We start from the raw sequence: 23,103 nt of genomic DNA, 5'->3' as shown, positions 1-23,103 counted from the left end.
ATCCATAATGAGATCTGACACCTTCTTCTGGGGTGTCTGAAGACAGTTACAATGTACTTATATGTAATAAATAAATAAATCTTTAAAAAACCAAACCAAACAAACAAAACAAACAAACCAGTATCACCCTCTGTGGCTCAATGACTCAGAGCAGAGTGCTCTTCCTGAGAATGCAAGTTCAGTTTCCAGTGCCCATGTTGGGCAGCAGGTCTTAAGGGAACCAAATTTTAGCATCCATGGACACCTGCACTCTTGTGCATGTAATTAAAAATAAAATAAATCAAAGTACCATCAGCCTCTAAGTTCCCAACTTCATTTTACATGACTATAGTTGGTTGAAGAATGATTTTCTTTCTCTTTTCAAGGCAGTCTTGCTATGGTAGTAGCTCTGGCTGGTCTAGAATGAGGTAACAGAGTAAAAATACATTCATTCTGTCTGGGAATGGTATAATTTCATCTCTCAGGAAGCTACGATGGAAGCACCCTGAGTTCAAGGCCAGCATAAGAAGAGTGTCTCCAACAAATACACATAAAAGAAGAAATTAACTTTAAACTGTTTAATAAAAAGATTACAAATAATATTAATTCTATATTCAAAATAATAGATGGGAATCATTATTCTTCTTAAAATTCAAAGAACATTCAATAATCAACAATTAAATTAGCAACTGACCAATGGAGATTCCTAAAATTATTACAAATCTTGATACTCTGAATGTGTGCAAATAGCATTCAGCTATGTAATATGCCTTTCGCTACTAATGCTCAAATCCTTCCCCTAAGACCTTAATACCAGGTGTGTTCTAGAAATTATAAATGCATATTCCACATATAGTATTACCTAACATATTGCTTGGTGCAAATTGTGGGAGTAACACAGGCTTGCTCACACACACTTCTAAAAGTGTATTTATTTCATGTGAATAAGATTATAAACAGCCTTGTCACTTCAGGTAAGGCTTGCTCCTAAATGCTTAACAAAAAGTATATAAATTTTTTTATCTTCTTAAATTTTAGAACAGATAATAAGATAATAACCATCCAAGATATTTATCACTATATATGGGTAAGTCTTATTTATGCCTTACAAACACACCTACGAGTTGGCGTATTTTCCCCCACTTTCTTTACAGAAAAGTACAGAGAAGTACACTGTTAAAGGAGATTCTCTTGCCTCTCTCAAGAGAAACAGTGGAAGCAGTAAGCCCTGAATCTAGACAAGCTTAGGTCAGAGTACACTCTATTACTTATGAAATGATAGTGTGTCTATGAACAGCAGGGGAAAAAATCAGCTAGAGAAGTAAGAGTTGGCAATCTCATGACAGTATTAATTACATTCTCATCTAAAAGCCTACATTAACTTCATTTCTGAATTGCAATTTTTTTAAATTTTGTTTTGTATACAGGGGTATGGGGATGACACACGTCACTGAGTACACATGAAGGTCAGAAGACAACTCGTGGGGACCTAGTTCTTCCCTTGACTGTGTGAGTTGCATGGACACAGCTCATGTCATCAGCTTTGGCACCAAGCACCTTTTACTTGCAAAGCCTTCTTGCCTATCCTGAGTAAGAATTCTAATTCATTAGAATTAACAAGCTCCAAGTCAATATAGCAAAACTAACTGAATTAGCAAGCAGAATAAAAAATACTTGCCAGCTCAAATATTGAAATCCAATCCTTTTTCCTCATTACTTAAATTAGGTGAATGCATAAGTGCTTTTAACCATGTGGCCATCTCTTTAGGTCCCATTTTGTTTTTATAAGACAAAATCTCAAGAGCCCAAGCTGACCTATAGATGTGGAGCAACATGTCCAGGTTTCTGTGTACAGAGAATGGAACAGCCTTGGGCTCCATTCATGCATGCTAAATGAGCCACCACTCTGTGAACTGAGTTCCATCCTCGGGTGACACCTTTCCTTTCGCTGAACAATGTTATAAATTACAGTTTTCAGCTTTCAGCTTTCTCAGTTATAAAATATGGGAATACTCTTACATTAACATTTCACTTTTATAATGTTTTTCTTTTTTTAGTTTTATGCATTTATTTTTATGTGTATGGATGTTTGCCCAAGGATATCAGAAGAGAGTATAAGATCTCCTAGGAATTAAACCCCAGTCCTCTGGAAAAGCAACCAGCTCTTAGCCACTAAGTGCCTCTCCACCCCTACATGTACAATTCTTAACAATTTTAGCCTAGAAGTACTTATTCTGTATTTGATATTTTACTTTAAAATAAGGCAAAATTGTTTTATGATTAAAGCGGAATTCAGTTGGTCCAAGTATGTTTCTAATTTCAGACTTTACTATTCTACTGCATACTTACTCAGAACATTCATGACAAAAATTAAGAATGTATTTATTTGAAAATCTGAACATGAATAAGATGAAAGAACTGTAGGTTTTAGGAATCAGTAATTCTACTTAAAATCTATGCTAGAGTATAATCAACGCTTATTCACGTAACCTACTATTAAAATTTCCAAGGGGGTTAAAAACCTGAACACAATCTCTATACTTAACCTTAAGAAAATCAATGAAGTGAACCATGAGGGTGCACCCCTGTAATCACAACAGGGAAGATGAGACATGAGGACTGACAGAAATTTGAGGTCTAAGCTATATAGTACCAAGCTAGTCATAGCTACAAACTATGCGAAACAGTTTCTCTCACTTGACACACAACCATTGCAACTACAGGTTATTTCAAGATACCCTAGGCTTTAAGTCTCTAAAATTCCATGACCTCACCCCATAAGAATGGCCCAAGAAAAGGTTTAAATCCAATTCTTTTCATTAAAAGTGTTTACCAACTAATAAAGTCACTGTCTTAGTTACTTTCCAATTGCTGTAATAAGACACCAGGACCAAGGCAATGTATGATACAATGTGTTTAATTTGGGCTTATGTTTCTGAGGGTTAGATTCAATAATGGAGCAAAGGAATGGCAGCAGGAACAGCTGAGAGTTTATATTTTGATTCGAAAGTAGGGAGACCACCAGCAATCTTTTACAACTTCAAAGCCCAACCCCAGTGACACCTCCTCCACCAAGGCCATATTTCCTAATCCTTCCCAATTTTACCAGCTGAGGACCAAGTCTTCAAATGTGTAAGCCTATGGATGGTTATTCTATTCAAACCACAACAGTCACTTAATTATTTTTGTGAGGGCAGTGTGGTGGACAGCCCAATGCTAATTCTGGTTCCCCAAGAAGGGGTCTGTTTAGGATGAGGTGTTTCAAAGAGTACTCGGGACTTCAGGCAACCCATCTAATGAATAAAGATTTCTAGGAAACCAATCACTGGGCGAGTAGGCAGGACTTGCAGGACTTCCGGGTCGGATGGAGGGACAACAGCGGCAGGAGAGTGGGTTTTTTTTTTTTTGGACTTTTCGACCGGAAGGACAACGGAGGAAAAAAAAAAAAGAGTAGGTAGCGGAGACCGTTGGGATCTGCTATCAGAGGTTTTAACTTATAATGGTTTACTACTAGGATGCTAGTCCCTGTGCCCAATGATTGTGTTGCCTTTTGATTCTAAACTAAGAATGTGTGGTGTTTTCCTTCACTCCGCTACTTGGTTTAGTTCAAGAGAAAAGGTATGATGGCGGGGTGCTCCAGACAGCCACAGGAATTTGCAAGTGTGGGGCTGGCCTGGCAGTGCCCCACCATGGGAACTCAGCCAGCCGGGTGGAGAGCTCTGGGTCAGAGGGTCTCCAAGAGATGAGAACAAGGCCGGCCGGTGCACTGCCAGAGATAGCATGGATCACTTTTTTGTTTTTTGTTTTTAGTACCGGGTTGTTTTCATGCTACCGGGTTGCTTTTGGGAAGAAAATATGCAAATCACTAACCGATAACTAATTTAAAACACTTAGAAATCTAACCTTTTATGGAGTACACTGTTCTCTGAACTTTGACAGCTGAATTTGAACCAACCCTTCAAGAATTAACATAATAATTTGAACAGCCATTTAGAAAAGTCCTATGAAGCCAGAAAGCAGAGACAGGAAAATCTCTGTGAGTTGGAGGCCAGCCAGATCTACAGAGAGAGTTCAAGGACACTCAAGGCTACACAGAGACATCCAGTCTCAAAAACAAAAAACAAACAACAAAAAGCATGGAGTCTAACTCATAGAAGGCAAAGCAGTCTGTTCCAGTTCAAGTTACTAGAACAGCCTCATAAAACTTCTTCCTCCAGGACCCAGCCTGGCACTCTAGTACCCACACAACCCACAAGCCAGACTTCAATTTGAAAAAAATGTTTTCATGTAACAGCATGCACACCAAAAGAAGAAACCCTGCTCCTTGTAACCAAGATTAGACAACCAGACAGAAGGTAGATTCCGATTCACATTCCAATGCTAACACTTACAATTGACCTAAGGCAAATTACCAGTATAATACCAATACTCAGAATATATGAGACTTTTATCTGTGACATTACAATTCAAAAGAATGGATGTGGAGCCATGAATCCAAACCTGTAATCTCAGAAACTGGGAGGCAGAGGTCAAAGGAATAAATTAGGTCAGTCTCAAATGGATGGAGCTGGAGAACATCATACTAAGTGAGGTAACCCAGTCTCAAAAGATCAATCATGGTATGCACTCACTAATAAGTGGATATTAACCTAGAAAACTGGAATACCCAAAACATAATCCACACATCAAATAAGTTACAAGAAGAATAGAGGAGTGGCCCCTTGTTCTGGAAAGACTCAGTGTAGCAATATAGGGCAAAACCAGAACAGGGAAGTGGGAAGGGGTGGGTGAGAGAACAGGGGGAGGGAAGGGGGCTTATGGGACTTTCGGGGAGTGGGGGGCCAGAAAAGGGGAAATCACTTGAAATGTAAATAAAAAATATATCAACTATAGAACAAGTTTAAGGCACTCAAGGAAAAGAAAAGGAAAAGAAGAAACGGGAGAATAGGGAAGGAGAAAGGTGTAGTTTTGACCTCTTAAATCTTACTTTCAATATGGGTTTTTAAACCTTTTAACCTCCTTTTTAGCCCATCACCCACCAGAGATAGTGGAAAAGAAAGGTTATTAGGATACAGGGAAGTGGAACTGTTTAGAATTTTTTTGGAGCAAATCTCATCTGTATTTTCAGGAAATCAGCAGTTTAGTTCACAGGTCAGCAGTGGCAGTTCAATCCACTCGAAAACACTTTACAAATATACCAGTAGTCTAGTTTGGTAGCATCAGGATGACAAACATTAGTCGTCAGAAGTAGCACAACCTAACAGAAACAGCCAGACCTTCACAGAACAAGACAGCAGGAAGGACCAGGACCACCAGGGATGCCAGCAGTTTTTTCGCATATTTTTCTCAATGAAGTAGAGATCAGTGAAGACAATCAAGAAGTGATGTAAAGCTATGAAAGCAAGCCAAGCCTCTCCCCCCACAATTGTCACTGTCCCGAGTCTTATTTATACTCCTCCAATCATCACCGGACCTCCACAGTCTTGCCTCAGCACAAGTGTTTGTATCAGATGACATCATTCTGCCAATCAGCCCAAGTCCACTGAAGCCATAGAAACCTCTCCTGAAGTTTCCTGGTGCATTTCTCTCTATGAAGTCATGACAAATGGAGTTCAACAACACATGTAAGTCGGACCACACATGCGTGTCGTTAGTGAAGAATTCATCATGCACCCTTTCACATGCTTGCTTTAGAAAAATATCCTTTCACCTGTGTCTGCCTCAGGAAAACACTCCTTTATGTGTGCCCCAGCAAAACACCATCTGACATAACTGACTTTCCAAAGAAACCAGAAGTTTCCACGTCAGAAAGGGAAGGGGAAAAAATAGAAAGAGAAGAAATGAAGAGAAAGAACTGTAAATGTGGTAAGAGGAGCTTCTGCACATTTTTTTTTCTGGGACAATGAACCAGAGGTAAAGAGAAATGTCAGCAAATGGAAGTGTAAGAGTTCTAAAATGAATACTGTGGGGGCTGCTACTGTGAGTCATAATATGGGGGTTGATATGGAGGGTCCTTTAACTTACAAAAAAGATCACTGGATATAGTGTTTAAAAAAAAGCAGACCAAACTCCTAAAATTGTCATAGCATGGACAGCCCCACCTGTAACTATTAGAAAAGAAAGGGCGTGAAGCATAGCACTGCTCTAGTGAGATGGCTGAGGCTGGAGTGGGGGCTCAGTGGTGATACTGGCTGCTCTTCCAGAGGACCTGAGCCATTCCCAGCATACAGTTTTTTGTAATTACAATCTCAGAGGATCTAATTCGTGCTTCTGGCCTAGGCAGGCACTGCATTCACATGGTGTGAATTCACAGACATATATGCAAGCCAAACACAATATACATAAAATAAATTTTAAAAATTGAAAATGTATTTCTAAGCAACTGTCATAATTTTACAGTTCTAGTAATGGTGCACAAATGTCCCAATTTCCACACTTTTACCAACACTTGAGTGTTTTGTTGGGTTTGTCTTGGGATTAAGGGTTGAACTCCTGGGCCTCATGCACAGTAGGCAAGAGGTATATATAGCCCACTCTTTTGTATTTTTTTATCTTGAGAGTGTTATCAAAGTTGCCCAGGATGGCCTTGAACTTCTCCTTTTGCTTCACATTCCCTAGAAAATGGATTATACACAACTAAGCTCAATTCACTGAGGTTTGGTTTGGCAATGGGATTATAGACGTGGGGCCACCCTGCCTGACATTTTCTTTCCTTTCTCTTCACTTCCTGACTAAGATAAACTCTAGCTATCTGTCATTCTTTCATTTCACTGAGTTTGGTAAATACGGTGTAGCCTTTTCTGCTCTACACCTCTAACATGCTTTTCCCTACATGAAACAACTCTCCCACATGACCTTCAGGTCAAAGCTTACCTGCCCTTTTCTCTGGGAATCCATGGTCAAAACTACAAGTATAAATGAGCTAGTCCTTCTGGTGCAGTGAAATTCCTTTAGTATAATATCTGTTAACATGGATACAAATCTACTTATCTTTATTACTAGCTTATAATCAATGAGAGTAGAGATTATATTGACCTTCATAGGCAATTCTAAGTAACTTGAAAATATGAACACTCATCTAAATATTATTTAAATGAACTATCATTTTTAAGGAACTCTGAATGATACAGAGTTGCACATATATTATTCTATTTGGGTAGCTTAAGATTAAATTAAGTTTTATCAATTTTTCTTAAAATTTTTTTTGTTTTGTTTTGGGTGGGTTTTTTTGTTGTTTTTTTGTTTTGTTTTGTTTTGTTTTTGAGGCAGGGTTTTTCTGTGTAACTCAGGATCTCACCTCAAACTCAGACTGGCCTCAAACTCGGATATCTGCTTATCTCTGCCTCCAGAGTGCTGAGATTAAAGGCACCACCATGCCCAGTTAAGATTTTAAAAATTACCAAATTATATGTGTGTGGGGCATTTATCCATGGAGGCCCACAGAGAGTATCATATCCCTTCCAGCTGGAGTTGCAGGTAGTTGTAAACTTCCTAGTGCCGGCACTGAAAAATAAATCTGGGTTCTTTGTAGTAAGAGTAACAAGTGCTTATAACCTTACTAAACCATTCTCACAATCTTTCTCTTTTTAAGAATTTTTTTAGATTTATATATTTTATTTTTACATGCATGGGAGTTTTGCTCCAATGTATCTGTGCACCACAGCTATGCTTAGAATCCTTGAGTTCAGAAGAGAGCACCAGATCACCTGGATCTGGAGTTATGGACTGTTGTGAGCTACCACATAGGTACTGGTAATTAAGTCACGCAAAGGATAATTCTCTCCTGCCATGGATTGTGGAGTCCCTTCTTAAAAACAGCCATCTTGGGGGCAGGAGAGATGGCTCAGTGGCTAAGAACACTGACTGCTCTCCCAGAAGACCAGAATTCAATTCTGAGCACTCACATGGCAGTTCAGACCGCTCTATAACCCATTCCAGGGGATCCAACATCCTCACATAGATAAACACTCAGTTAAAATACCAATGTATATAAAATTTAAAAAAGTAAATTATTAAAAGAAATTGATGAATTTCTGAGTTCTGGGCAGCCTGGTCTACAGAATGAGTTCCAGGACAGCCAGGGCTACATAGAGAAACCCTGTTCTGGGGGGTGGAGGGAGGGGACCACAGTCTCCCTAGCCCCTTCTTAAAAATACAACTACCATGTGACCCAACAATCCTATCTCTTGGCCTTATCCAGAACTGAAAACATACTCTCAGACATCTACACAAGTTCACAGTAGCATTGTTCTCAAAAGCTAACAAGTAAATCCAAATGTCCATTAACAAATTAACAAACAGTGGAGTAATGGTGGCGCACGCCTTTAATCCCAGAAAAGCTAACAAGTAAATCCAAATGTCCATTAACAAATTAACAAACAGCGGGTTGATGGTGTCACACGCCTTTAATCCCAGCACTTGAGGCCACCCTGGTCTACAGAGTGAGTTCCAGGACAGCCAAGACTACACAGAGAAACCCTGTGGGGGGGGGGGGGGGAAAGAAAAAAAAAACCCAAATTAACAAACAAGCAAAAAGTCATATATACATACAATAGATTATTCATGTGAAAATGAAATTATGGGCCAGCATAGTAGCATAGGTCCGTGATCCTGGCACTTGAAAGGAAAAAAGATCAAAAGTTCAAGGCTATCATCAGCATCAGCTACCTAGCCACTTCAAGGTCAACTTGAGATACGTGTGTGTGTGTGTGTGTGTGTGTGAGAGAGAGAGAGAGAGAGAGAGAGAGAGAGAGAGAGGGAGGGAGAGAGGGAGAGAGGGAGGGAGGGAGGGAGGGAGGGAGGGAGGGAGGAAGGAAGGAAGGAAGGAAGGAAGGAAGGAAGGAAGGAAGGAAGGAAGGAAGGAAGGAAGGAAGGAAGGAAGGAAGAAAATTTTGGCATATAACATACTATACGGTTGAACCTTGCTTGAGGATAGTTTAAGTGGGGGAGTCACAAGAAAAATACTGTGCCATCCCACTCATATGATGTATCTAGAGTGGTCAGATCTGTGCAGACACAACACATTAAATAACTCAGAAACAGAAAGTAAATTGAGGGTTGGCAGGAGCTGGGGAGAGAAGAAACATTCTGGACACTGATTGGCTGTATAACAGGATGAAGTATTTAACGTCACTGACCTGTATATTTATAATGATGGTAAATTTTAACAGGTTACGGGGGCATATGCATTCCTGAAGATGCAAGAAAATCATTAGCTCAAAACCAACCTGGGCTACATGGGCAGACCTTGTCTCAGAAAGCAAAACAAACAGGAAGAATGAGTCTTCTGAGGCTGCAATGTTTGTAACTCATGACAAAACATGTAATTTTTCTACCTTTTATTCTAAAAGTATTCCATTAGAAATAATTTTAATTTCACTTAAAATGTCTTAAAACTACCTCTATGATTATCCTTAATGAGTCCTCAATAATTAAAGTACTATTACTTGACATGAGCATTAAGTAAAATGCAAACTGACACAACAGTAATGACACAAAACCTGCAGTTCAAACAATTCACCACTGACACTGTAACATTGACTTAATTCACAACACACTCGGACTTCTCAGTTATACTGATTCTGCCAGCAAATGAAGAGTTTCCGTTACTTGGTAACTCACAGTCATTAGGAGAAGTTTCCAAAGTTAACTGTGAATCATCTTCCTGGAAAGTTAAAAATACATCAGATCCATCTGTCCAAAATGCTATCACTCCAGAAACTACTTGTTACTAAATATCTGTGTACTGTTTAAGATTGCTCAGAGGAACAAGATGATTCCAAAAGCCATTTTAAAAACTACTTTTAAGTTTTAGAACTCCAATAATCTTTTCTTAGGAATTACAGAAAATCAGGTAAAGAAATAAGATACTGATCCAAGCACACTAGACTAGCCTGGATATCTAAACATATATATGTTACGGTTAGGGTTATTCGAATGAATGAATATATATATATATGCACATATTCGAATCCCTCAACCTAGCTTTATAAATGCCCAGTAGCCTTTTTCTTAGCTTCTCCAATTCTTGAATGTGAGGGCTGAATTGGATGTCTTTTTAGGATATACTAACTATAGGGCTAGAAAGATGGCTTAGAGAACAGCACCAAGCTTGCTATCTAAGTTTGGTCCCTGCAACCTATATGACAACAGGAGAGAACCAACTCCCACAGATTCTTTTGTCTGTCCATCTATCTCTGCTCCCCCTCTACCCCTCCACACAATGTACATACACTATTAATGAGTTGATTAATGAAAAAGGACTTGGTAAAGAACTGGAAGAAACATTCCAGGCACGCAAGATTTGAAACTTTTACTAGCTCATTAGTTTCTCTATCCTTTTATCACTTTCTCTATCCTTTTATCACTTGGTATGGTATCATACCACAAAGAAGCCAGAGATCACACACAACAAAAACACAAAATTAGGAGCTAGAGAGATGGCTCAGCAGTTAAGAGCACTGACTGTTCATCCGAAGGTCCTGAGTCCAAATCTCAGCAACAACATGGCGGCTCACAACTATCCGTAACATAATGAGATCTGATACCCTCTTCTGGGGTGTCTGAAGACAGCTACAGTGTACTTACATATAATAAATAAATCTTTTTAAAAAAAATACAAAATTAGTTTAGAAAACAATCAAGAAAGGAAGTGAACCTGAGTTCCAGAGTTGCTGTTATTAAAATATGATTTTAAGTGAACCAAAAAATGTAGAACTAAGTATACAGTGGAGAGTGCTTGCATAGCATGCATAAGGCCCTGAGTTCAGTCTCCACCAATACAAATTAAACAAAAAATTACTAAGTATGCAGCAAAAGGTATAACACAAATTAAATATCATAAAACATAGGGGGAAAAGCAAAATAAGTAAGTGATGTTCCCCCAAGAAGGCTCAAATACAGATTTTACTTGGTATCTTAATTACATTTCTGTTGCTATGACAAAGCACCACGACCAAAAGCAACTTCGAAGAAAAAGGTTTATTTCAGTTTACAGCTTACAGTCACTCATTCAGAGAAGTCAGGACAGAACTCAAGATAGGAATCTGGAGACAGAAACTGAAGCAGAGGCCATGGGGCAGTGCTGTTTACTGGCTTGCTCTCCCTGGCTTGCTTAGCCTGCTTTCTTCTTCTTCTTCTTCTTTTTTTTTTTTTTTTTTTTTTTTTTTGGTTTTTTTTTTTCGAGACAGGGTTTCTCTGTGTAGCCCTGGCTGTCCTGGAACTCACTCTGTAGACCAGGCTGGCCTCGAACTCAGAAATCCGCCTGCCTCTGCCTCCCAGAGTGCTGGGATTACAGGCGTGCGCCACCACCGCCCGGCGCCTGCTTTCTTCTTTATCTGCCCAGAGATCCCATAATGAATGGATTGACTGGTCTGTACAGTAGCTGAACTTGCTACTTTGTGGGCTCTTCTTTTTCCCACTCTTTATACTCCTGGTTTCATCCCCTATCATTAGAAGAGAAAGAAGGATGGAGGGGGTAGGGAAGGGTCTGTGAATCTAAATTTCTTCTTGTCCTTTGAGCACGACTATCACTAACAATTAATCCCTTTGAACAACCAACAACCTTGCCTCTCAGTGCTCTAGCATTTACAAACCCTCTGAAGAGTTCCCAGAATTCCAAATGTCACACAATTGCAGAAACTCTCTGTACCTGGCAAAACCACACCTCTGCCATAGCACAAGGCAATTCATACTCAAATGCTGCAGACAGTCTGAAGCAGCCCTATATTCCCACATCTGGGATTAAAACAACAAAAAACTTTCTTATAATATTTGGTTTTTTTAAACACTTATTTTATGCATATGAGTACACTATAGCTGTCTTCAGACACATCAGAAGAAGGCATCAGATCCCATTACAGATGGTTGTGAGCCACCATGTGGTTGCTGGGAATTGAACTCAGGACCTCTGGAAGAGCAGCCAGTGCTCTTAACCGCTAAGCCATCTCTCCAGCCCAATATTTCTGTTTTTTAAAGAAACCAAATTTTCAGAATGCTCATACACACTACCATATCAATCATTAAAATGAACTTCCACATGCATGTTATTGCATTCACACACGCTTACACACGCCGTGGCTTGGTTGGTAACATGTTTATCTGGCACAACAAGGCCCTAGACTGGCTCCCTATCCTATTGCATAAACTGTGTGTGGTGGTGCACACATAAAAGTGGGTGTGGAAGCAGGAGTTCTAGTGTAGCCTGTGATATATGAGGCACTGTCTCCAGAAAAGAAAAAAGAGGGAATAACTGAAGTGGCAAAAATCAAACTCAAAAAAAAAAAATGATATAGCAGATAGAATAATCAATCTGAAATTTTGTACTCTGAAAATTGAACAACAAAACATATTAAGCCACAGAATCCCATAAGACACAATTAAATATAGGCATAATGAAAACAAAGAAAAGAGATATGCAGAATAATTATTTGAAATAAGTCAGAAACTTTCTAAATGTGATGAAAACTGCTCAATGAATTACAAATAGAATAAACTCAGAGATTATTATCATGATATACCAAAATCAAACTGTCAAAAGTCAATGAAAAAGAGAAACTCACAAAAACCTCCAAAGTGAAATAATGAAGGAAATACAATGATGAATTCAAAAAGCTGAAAGAAAAAGACTGCCTGCTTGCCCAGAGTAAATTCACACCTTGGCTTAATATGAAAAAGAAAAGGACTGCCTAGGGTTGGAGAGTTGGCTACATGAGTAAAGGTGACTAGACTTCAATCTCCAGAATCCACTCAACACGGAATGAGGAAAATAATATCCATAAAGTTGGCCTTTGACCTTTGTGCGCGCGTGCACGCACGCACACACAGACAGAATGATAATTAAAAAAAATTGGCAGGGTGGTAGTGGTGCCCACCTTTTATCTCAATACTTGGGAGACAGGGAAAGGCAAATTTCTGTGAGTTACAGGCCAGCCTGCTTTACAAAATCAAGTTCTAGGACAGCCAGGGCTACACAGAGAAACCCTATCTCAAAAAACAAACCCTAGACTCCCTCTATCCAGCACTGGTAAATACACAAGAGAAGCTGAGTGTGCTGGTATACCTGCAGTCTGAACACTTGAGATGTGGGAGGGATGAGAGGGAATCTGAGACCAACCAGGTTACAGCACTAAACTCAAGGTCAGTCTGAGCAATTTTAGGAAACCTCCATTTAAAAATATAAAGTGAAAAGAGAGCTGAACTTTGTTTTACTTCCCAATTTAAGAAACCAGTTCATTCAGTAATAATTAGAAGTCTGCACTGGTTGGACACTGAACATACATAAATGGTAGGAGACCAGGGCTTTGCAAATGACAGATAAACACTCTATCAACCCAGCTACATCCTAGCTGGAAAATGACCAAGTGTTCTAATTAGGAGTTTCCTAAATAGACTTTTCCTTGCAGAGGGTGGGGGCAGCACTAGCCAGTGAATCTAAGCTAAGCTAGGGCTCTACCAACAAAGCTATATATACAGCCCCAGCTCTTTTTCCATGTATTTTTTTAATATACTTGATCTGTAGCACATAGCATGGAATATTTCCAGTTAAGTACCACCTGCTACTCATTAAGCACTTCAAAAAGGGAGAAGTGCTCCCTTCTTTGAAGGGAGAAAAGCTCTGCATTAAGCCTAAAGAAATTTATTCAATTGTAGCTAAGATTCCTATGGCACCCCATTTCTGAGAAAAAGGGACATAGTTTTAAATTAGGCATGGTGTCATCCTACACTACTACTACTGATACATTATCTCCACATTTACAGTTTAATGAAATGCTCTCAGCAACTCTGTTCATTTAACTATTGTTAAATGTAGCAAACATCTGTATCATGTGCCCAGTCCTACCTCTCATAGTGAATATACAAGTGAATCAAAACACCTGATGCTTTCAAAGAACTTATAACCAATCTACTACAGCAAAGGACAGCAAACTTAAAACTACAAATGTTATGAGGGGCCAGAAAGGAGTAACAAAAGGAAACAGTATGTGCAAACAACAAAGACCACAAATACAGAAGTGCTCCAGCATCTTGGTTCCTACTCTAGTGGTTAGAGTGAGAACAGCCACCATAAATTCACACTCTCTTGCTTAGTCCCCAGCTGTAAGCTGGAGGGATTGGGGAGGTGGACTTGTTGGAGGAAGTGTGGTCTTGTTGGAGGAGGTATGTCACTGGGACATTGGGGTCTCAAAAGTCCATGCCAGGCCCAGTACCTATGTCTGTGTGCATTTGTCTGTCCATCTGTGTCTCTGTCTCCTTCCTCCCTCCCACCTCCTCTTTGCCTGCTGATCAGGATGTATGTAGCTCTCAACTTCTTTTCCAGCACCATGTGTTCCATCTGTGCCAGGCTCCCCACTACGTTGCTAACAGACTAACTCAATGAAACCATTTAAAAGCTTAAATGTTTTCTTTCCTAAGACCTGTCCTGGTCATGGTGTCTCCTCACAGCAATAGGACAGTGACTAAGACTCTACTCGTACTCTTTCTAAATATGTAAGCTTATGCAAGTCTCATTCAGTGTTAATGACTCTGGAAAAAGAGCAACACCAAGAAGATTAAGTACTTTAAGAAAAGCTAGGTATGGAGGCATACAACAATAATCCCAGCACTTGGAAGACCTCTGAGGCAGGGCTTCACAGAGTTCAATATCCTTGGCTGCACAAAAAATACCAGGCCAGCCTAGTGAGATGCTAACTCAATAATTAAATAAAACCATAGTCTAGACCACTATAAAAGCTCTATTACCTGACATGACTCATATACTTGAATGTTTGATTCCCAGTTAGTAGACTATTTAGGAAGGATTAGGAGGTGAAGCTTCGTAGGAGATGTGTCATTCGGAGTGCCAGGCAGGGCAGTCTTACTGTCTCTTCATGAGTTAGACAGAAAATCTAAATAACTACCAAACGGTCCATTAAAAATAACTAAAAAATGTTTTAAGAATGTGCTGGGCAAGTCACTGAAATTTCAGAAAATAATATGCTGGTTAAAACTTCAAATGCCATTAGAAGAAAGGAAGTTAAGAGACTTCTTTAGGGAGTTAAGTAAGACATGAACCACAAAAAAAATCATTTTAAAAACTTTAACAACACACCAATTCAGAAAGCACAAATATCAAAAACAGATTTTCAAAATACAGATTTTCAGACTGGTGGGATAATCAGCAGACAAATGAATCTGCCATCAAGCCCAACAACCCGAGTTCAATCCCCAGGCTCCATGTGGAAGCAGAGAACTGACACCTAAAAGTTCTTCCCTGACCCATGAGCCTCAGAAACACGCCCACACCCACACAAATATAGATTCTACATGAGACTTCTTTCTTAAGATTTTATTTATTTATATGTAAGTACACTGTAGCTGTCTTCAGACACTTTTTCTTCTCTCTCTGGCCCTGCTCACTCTGGCCCAAAGATTTATTTATTAATTTTTTTTTAGGGGGGGGGGAATTTGTTTTTTTTTTTTTTTCTTCCGAGACAGGGTTTCTCTGTGTAGCCCTGGCTGTCCTGGAACTCACTCTGTAGACCAGGTTGGCCTCGAACTCAGAAATCCGCCTGCCTCTGCCTCCCAGAGTGCTGGGATTACAGGTGTGCGCCACCAGCCCAGCTTATTATTATATGTAAGTACACGGTAGCTGTCTTCAGACACCCCAGAAGAGGGCATCAGATCTCATTACGGATGGTTGTGAGCCACTATGTGGTTGCTGGTTTGAACTCAGGACCTTCAAAAGAGCAGTCAGTGCTTTTAACCACTGAGCCATCTCTCCAGCCCCAATCTGAGATTTCTAAGGGTGAAAGTCGAAACTCTCTTAAGTGACTTATTATAATAAGATTACATCTGGGAGCCAAGAAAAGTCTCATTCTCACAATTAGGGATTTTACAAATATCCTTAAATCATATAACTGTTGTCTTTGGTAGCAGCATCGCTAGGAGAGTGATAGGCAAGTTGGTATTACCCATGCCTTTAAATTAAGTCATTTAAAAACATTAGAAATACATATATAAAGCCAGGCACAGTGACACAGGTCTGTAACCCCAAGGATTTAGTAGACAGAAGACCAGAGGTCAGTCTCAGCTACACAGCAAACTTAAGGCCTGCCTGGCCTACATGAGATCCTATCTCAGAAAAGAATAAGGGAGAGAGGGAAGATAGATAATAGATACATAGATAGACAGATATAGATAGATCTTTTATTATTATTAATAAGTAGTAACTAAATATCACCCTTAACAATTACTGAGTACTTATAACTGACTTAAAATAAATATACAAATACATCCCATCCAAAAATCAAAGCAAATGTCAGGAAAATGATTTTTGTTTTGTTTTGTTTTTTTGAGACAGGGTTTCTCTATGTAACCCTGGCCTTGAACTCAGAAATCCACCTGCCTCTGCCTCCCAAGCACCGGGATCAAAGGGTGTCACTGCCCAGCAGGAAAATGAAATTTTTTAATTGGCAAAAGTTCTGAATAGATACTTCATTGAAACAAGTAAGCATAAAAAAGACTGTCTAACTTAAGAGACTGAGAAGGTGAGTAGCCTGGGCTTATCACATTTAAAAAACAAACACCCTACAACAAAATTGATTGTCCTTAAACAAGGTCATTCCCAAGCCTTAGTATCAAATAGCTGGTAACACCACAAAAGCAAAGCTTATGACTGACCACATGCCTCTAGTCAAAGGCCTCACCACCTGGAAAACTGGCTTGCCTTCCTCACATTCCTCCTTCCATGAAGAGCAGGAGAAAATAAAACGACTCTGATTGAGGTTCAAGAGCCAACGAATCAAGTTTTAAGGAAAACAAGCAGAACAGTACAAGAGACTGAAACTACAACACAAGGGTAGTGCTAAACAAAATTCAGACACTGGGAACCTCAAAAAAAAAAAAAAAAAAAAAAAAAAAAACAATGGATCTGCCTCCTTCCCACAGGGGTGTGTGTGTGTGTGTGTGTGTGTGTGTGTGTGTGTGTGTGTGTGTGTGTGTCCACACATGGATCCATCCATGTGAGCATGTCTTCAAGCACATATGAAGTCAGAGAACAACTTACAGCAGCCTATCCTCACCTTGCACTGTGAATCCCAGAGCTCACACTCAGTCCTAGCAGACAGTGCTTTCACCAGCTGAGCCATTACCCTGGCCCTTGTCTAACTTCTTGAACAAAAATGACTAAGATAGAAATGGTCCCTGCCACAATGATTCAAAGAGACACCAAGTCATCTAAGTTGGAAATCTAAGCAATTAGTATTTGATAAAATCAAGGAACTAATAATCTATCTCAACAATATGACATATGGTAGTTGTAGTGGCTACTCCTGGTTGTCAACTTGACTATCTCTGGAATGAACTACAGTCCAGAATTGGAGGGCACACCTGTGATCCAGATCTTGAGGCTGGAAGACACATGTTTCTGATCTGGATCTTGGCATGGAGATCTTAAGGCATAGTGGCCATGAAAAGTTTAGGCTCAGGCAAAGTAGTACATGCCTTTAATCCCTGGAGACTGAGGCAAGGAGATCTCTGAGTTCATGGTTAGCCTGGGACAAGCAAGTCTCAGATCCAAGAGTGGTGGTACACACCTTTAATCTGGGACACACCTTCTGCTGGAGGCCTATGTAAGGATATTAGAAGAAGGAAGATTCACTCTTCACCTGTTTGCCTTGTGGGACTGAGCAACTGCTAGACCCTTGGACTTCCATTCACAGCTGTTGCTGACCACTGTTGGGGAGTCAGACTACACACTGTAAGGCATCAACAAATTCCCTTAATATACAGAGATGACCCATAAGTTCTGTGACTCTAGAGAACCCTGACTAATACAGAAGTCATACTGCAGTTGTGTTTAATAGCCCTATCTTTAAAAATATTTATTGTGTTCTTTGTTTTGTTTGAGACAGGTCCTCCCTGTCACCCAGGTTAGCCTAAAACTCACTACCTAACTAGACTAGTCTCCTGTCTCAGCCTGTCCAAGTGTTAGAATTACAAGCATGAGCCAACACATAGGCTTTATAATAAAATGTCACGAGTGTAATTACATGGGTTCAAGCCCTGCTTCAAAATAATGACATGTGAGCAAATGGAGAGTGAGAAGTAAAAATAGGATTGATCAAGAAAAAGGCTACCTAGCTCCATTTGCAGAGTGCTTACAGGCACAACGCCCTGGGTTCCATCCCCAGAACCACAATAGGATTACACTCCTATAATCCCAATATTGTCAAGAGTTGGAGATTATCCTTCTCTACACAGTGAGACAAGCCAGCCCAGGGTACAAGAGTGAGTATCTCTGGGGAAAGATAATGATCTATTGGGGGAGGGGGTGTTATCCTTTAAGATGAGTAACAGTTTGTGGAAGATCACAGACTGTATTTCCTAAGCATATATTTAAAACATTCCACAATAAAATGCTAAAACAAGTTTATAATTGTAGTTGCAATATAAAAGATAAACTTAAAAGATGGGCAGCATATAGAAGAAATTTTAGATGACATCAGACAATTCAGGCAGGCACACTATGAACAAAACCGATGGTAGCAGTGTAGCAGTGGAATGGAGCACCCAGAGTAAATCAGGGCTATTTTCCACAGGATAGTGGTCAGAAGCCATAGGCTAGCCAGACAACAGTTCCTTACCCTCTTCCTTTTTAAGCTAAAAGAGATCCATATCCCTGTATGTGCAAGAAGACTATAAACCACTCAAATTTAAAATGAGTGAGACAGACTGCATTTTAGGATAAGCCAGTTTTAGATGGCCCTTTTAATCACTTTAGGCTACTATTCTCAATAGCCTCCTTCCTGCTTCAGGACGGTCTACAAATGGTGCTTCTCCCAGGTACAATGTTCTTAATAGGATTCAGTATTCCCTAAACTTAAAATCTAAAGGTAGATTTGGGGGCTGGGGGAGTTGCAAGAATGAAATGAAGGGCTGGTATTACAACTCAGGTAGAATTCTTGCCTACCATGGGTGAAGCCTTGGAGCTTGGGTTGGACTCACAGTACCATACAAGCCTATAATTCCAGCACTGGAGAAGTGGAAAGTAAGTACAACGTCCAACCTTGACACAAGAGACCCTACTTCATAAAAATAAAAGAGTAAGGATATATTGAAGAACTTAATATCTGGAGTTTGTGGGAGAACACAAGACTATATTTTGAAACATTAGTCCAGTACACAGAAAATACTCAATAAATATTAAATATTAACTAAAAACTGGCAAGTTTCAATCTCATTTACTTTCTAAGTCACCTTTAATTTTCCACTTGAGGCATTTTATCACCTCCAAAACAAGCTCCGTAAGGTAAAGTCTTGGTTTCATATATAATAATATATCTAGAGAATAGCCCAAAGCAGCACATATTTACTGAATAAATAAATGGAAAAAAATCAATAAAATTCAAGAGACTGAATACACAATGAAAAGGGTTCAGTGACTAAATACTAGGAATGACATTACAGAACAGGTTCAGTGTGGTTATAGGAAGAATATAGAGATACATAATCAACGGAAGAGATGAACAGGTGAATTGGTATAGAAAAGTTAAACAGGAATTTTAGAAGTAAGTCTAGAAGCTGAAAGCATGGCCCTGGGTTTAAATCCCAGCTCTGCTTTCTGTTGTCTCCAAATGTAGATTTGAGCACATTACTTAAACTCTGGGTGGATCCCAATATTTCAAAGTCAGAAATTTAAATTCCACCAACCTCACAAACCTGTGCATTAGAATAACAAATAGTAAATCTGGGTACTACTAAGATTGTAAACAGGAGCTTAAGAATTGGACTGTAATAAAAATTTTGCTTTTGGCTTTTTTTTGTTTTAGTAAAATACAGTGAAAGCACAAGCGAATCAGAACCTTAGACTACAACTAAAAACAAATGAATACATTACAAAAAGTGGACAAGAATGGAGGTGCCCTATACAATTCCTTTTATTACAAAAGGTTAAGGCAGGAAGATTGCCATTAGTTGAGGCTATCCTAGGCTACATAGTTGGGCACCACACCAACCAGGAATACATACTGAAGACCCAGTCTCAAAAACCAAAAGGAGATGAAACAGATGAAAGAAGGAATGACCAGAATGGAAGCCACAGAAAGAGTCACTGTGTGAGACAGTGCTTTCTTTTGAGATCTGCTTTTGCCTCCCCAGTTCTAGGATCAAAGTCTTAAAGGAAAAGATTTGGGGGACGAAATAGTTGACAGCAGAAAAAGTAGTTTAAACCCAATGCAGTGTATAAAGTCACAGGATTTGGAAATCTGAAGGTCAATCATGAAGGGAGAAGGGTGGGACTTGTGTTATGCAAAGTTCATAAGAGACAAGACTCAGACCTAAGATAACAGGTGCCAGAGAATTAAGCAAAAAATTGTAATGATAGTGAGATGGCTGAAGGGGTAAAGAAGCTAGCCAACAAGCCTGACAGCCTGAATTGAATCCTCAGGACTCTGACAGTGAAAAGTGAAAGCGGAGTTGTCTTCTGACCTCCATGTGTGCGCTGTGGGAGATCACAAACCACAGACACTAAGTAGCATGCATAAGCTCAGGGTTCGATCTCCAACACAGCCAAAAAGTGCGTGTTCCCATCTTAGTCCCTGCTACCTAGGAGGCTGAGGCAGAGAATCACTTTATACCCAGGAGTTAAGGTCTAACCTAGGCAACATTACAAGATAGTCTCAAAAAAAAAAAAAAAGAAAAAGAAAAGAAAAAGTGTAGATGAATGTAGAACATTCAGGACTACATATAAAAATAGAAGTAGTCTTGTGGGCTGGAGAGATGGCTCAGCGACTAAGAGCACTGACTGCTCTCCCAGAGGTAGAGTTCAATTCCCAGCAACCACATGGTGGTTCACAACCATCTGTAATGAGATCTGACGCCTTCTTGTGTGTCTGAAGACAGCTATAATTGTACTCATACACATTAAATAAATAAATAAATCTTTTTAAAAAGTAGTCTTGGTTTTAGGAAAGTAACAGAAATAATTTTAAACTTACAGTTTAAGTACAACACAAACATTTTTTACACATCTATTCAACACAAAACTTTTTCTTTTCTTTCTTTTCTTTTTTTTTTTTTTTTTTTTTGGTTTTTTGGATTTGGTTTTTTTCAGACAGGGTTTCTCTATATAGCCCTGGCTGTCCTGGAGCTCACTCTGTAGACCAGGCTGGCCTCGAACTCAAGAAATCTGCCTGCCTCTGCCTTCCTAGAATGCTGGGATTACAGGCGTGTACCACCACTGCCCGACCTTTTTTTTTTTTTTTTTTTTTTTTTTGGAACTTTTTCTAAAAAAAGTTTTTAGTAGCTTTTTCTAAACAGTCCTGCCCCCACCCACACACAATGAGTGACAGCACTTAAAGCACGTTCAATGAAACAAATCTGAAACTCTATTAACCCAATAAAACAATTTTTAAAATATACAGCACACACAAGAGCATATAAACAATTCAGTCATGAACATTTTATTCCATAAATATCAATATAAAATAATGAAAATGTTTCTGGATAAAACAGAAGTAGAGAACATCGTATAACAGAGTAAACAGGCTGAAGAAATGGTCCACCTTCCAGGGTACCTGAGTCCCAGACCCAGCATCCACAGCAGGGAGGCTCACACCACCTCAACTCCAGCTCCAGAGGAACCCAACATCTGGCCTTTGAGCAGCTGAACTCATGTGCACATGCACAGACACACACATAACTAAACATAATAAAAATGTTTAAACAGGGGAAAAGCAAGTAAACAAAGACTATCATTCTGAAAGAAACCAAGCTAAAGAATCCTTAAAAGTTTTTCTGTTGTGGTTAAGACCAGGAACAATGAAAAGGAAATGGAAGAAAACCATGTATTTCAATAATGTAAAACTCATTAATTTGGATACAAGATGCTTTCTTAGCTAATTACATTAATCATGCCTGAGTGACAAATTCAATTGCTAATTTGAAAATCAAAACAATAGCATAAGGATCAAATATTATATAAGGACTTGGTGGTTTATTCATTCAGCAAAACCTCAATGCATTTTTTGAACGGATTAACTTCATTCTATCCACATGGAAAAGTTGGTATCAACTTTTTGTATGCCCACAAAACTCTAAATCCAAGAATAGCAAAGTAGACTCTACAAATTTAAAGGAAACCACAGCAATTTTTGACATAAGCTTTTTGAAAGTAGTAATCTCTAAAACACAAATGTATTTTTAAGCACAATTTTAAGACTACCAAATCAACTAAAGGTGTCATATAAAATATGTAGGATTTTGTTGTTGTAAAATTTAACTTCACCTACTTTGTGGAGTTAAACAAAACTTTACTGGCTTGTCAGGTGAGGTGGTGCAAGCCTTGTAATTCCAGCACTTCAAGAGGTAGCATGTGGATCTCTAAGACATCTGAGCCAGCCGGTTCTACACAGTGAGTTCCAGATCACCCAAGACAACAGAGACCCTGTCTCAAAAGCAACCACAATACTAGCTGGTGACAGCACACGCCTTTGATCCCAGCACTTGGGAGGCAGAGGTAGGTGGATCTCCGAGTTCAAAGCCAGTCCAGTCTACAGAATTACTTCCAGGACAGCCAGAGAGGTACACAGAAAAAAGTCAGTTTCAAAAAACAAAACAATAACAAAAGCCCATAACCAAAAAACTTTACTGGTTCAATCAATTGTTTTGCAATGCTTTTGGCAATGAAAAAACCTGATTTTTAATTTTTCTTCTCCTTTTTTGTGTGTTTAAGATGGACTATGTGGCCGTGATTGTCCATGGCCTGAACTCATGGGTATCAAAACCGCTCTCCCTCCTGAGCACTGAGATTAAAGACTTGTGCCACTACACCTGAGTATTTTTAATTTTTGAATAAAATTGTTTATATTGTTTATAAACAATCAGGTCAGAAATAAATTAATCAATGTAATTAAAAAGTTTACTCTTTATTTGAGGATACCTTTTCTACATTCATTAATCAAGCTGTTGTTTCAACATTATTTCTCCCTAAATTCACTAAAGGAGTTTTGTGTGTGTATAATAACTAACAATATTGCTTACATCGTGTCTGAAAAACAGGTGCAACGTTTAGATGTATGCTTTTTTCTTCTCAGCTTAAATTATACCCTGGAAAGGAACGTAAAACTAAATGCAACTATTCTACAG

The 23,103-nt window shown here is 39.1% G+C and overlaps 1 protein-coding gene across 4 annotated transcripts in view; it reads right to left on the bottom strand.

Annotated features, from left to right (window-relative positions):
• Strn3 (striatin 3) overlaps positions 1 to 23,103 on the bottom strand; it is a 79,144-nt gene that overhangs the window by 54,600 nt on the left and 1,441 nt on the right. The gene's annotated exons all lie outside the window — the stretch shown is intronic.

This window comes from Apodemus sylvaticus, chromosome 6 (genome assembly GCF_947179515.1).
Source record: "Apodemus sylvaticus chromosome 6, mApoSyl1.1, whole genome shotgun sequence".
Taxonomy (NCBI): domain Eukaryota; kingdom Metazoa; phylum Chordata; class Mammalia; order Rodentia; family Muridae; genus Apodemus; species Apodemus sylvaticus.
This window is presented reverse-complemented; position numbering and strand designations above follow the sequence as displayed.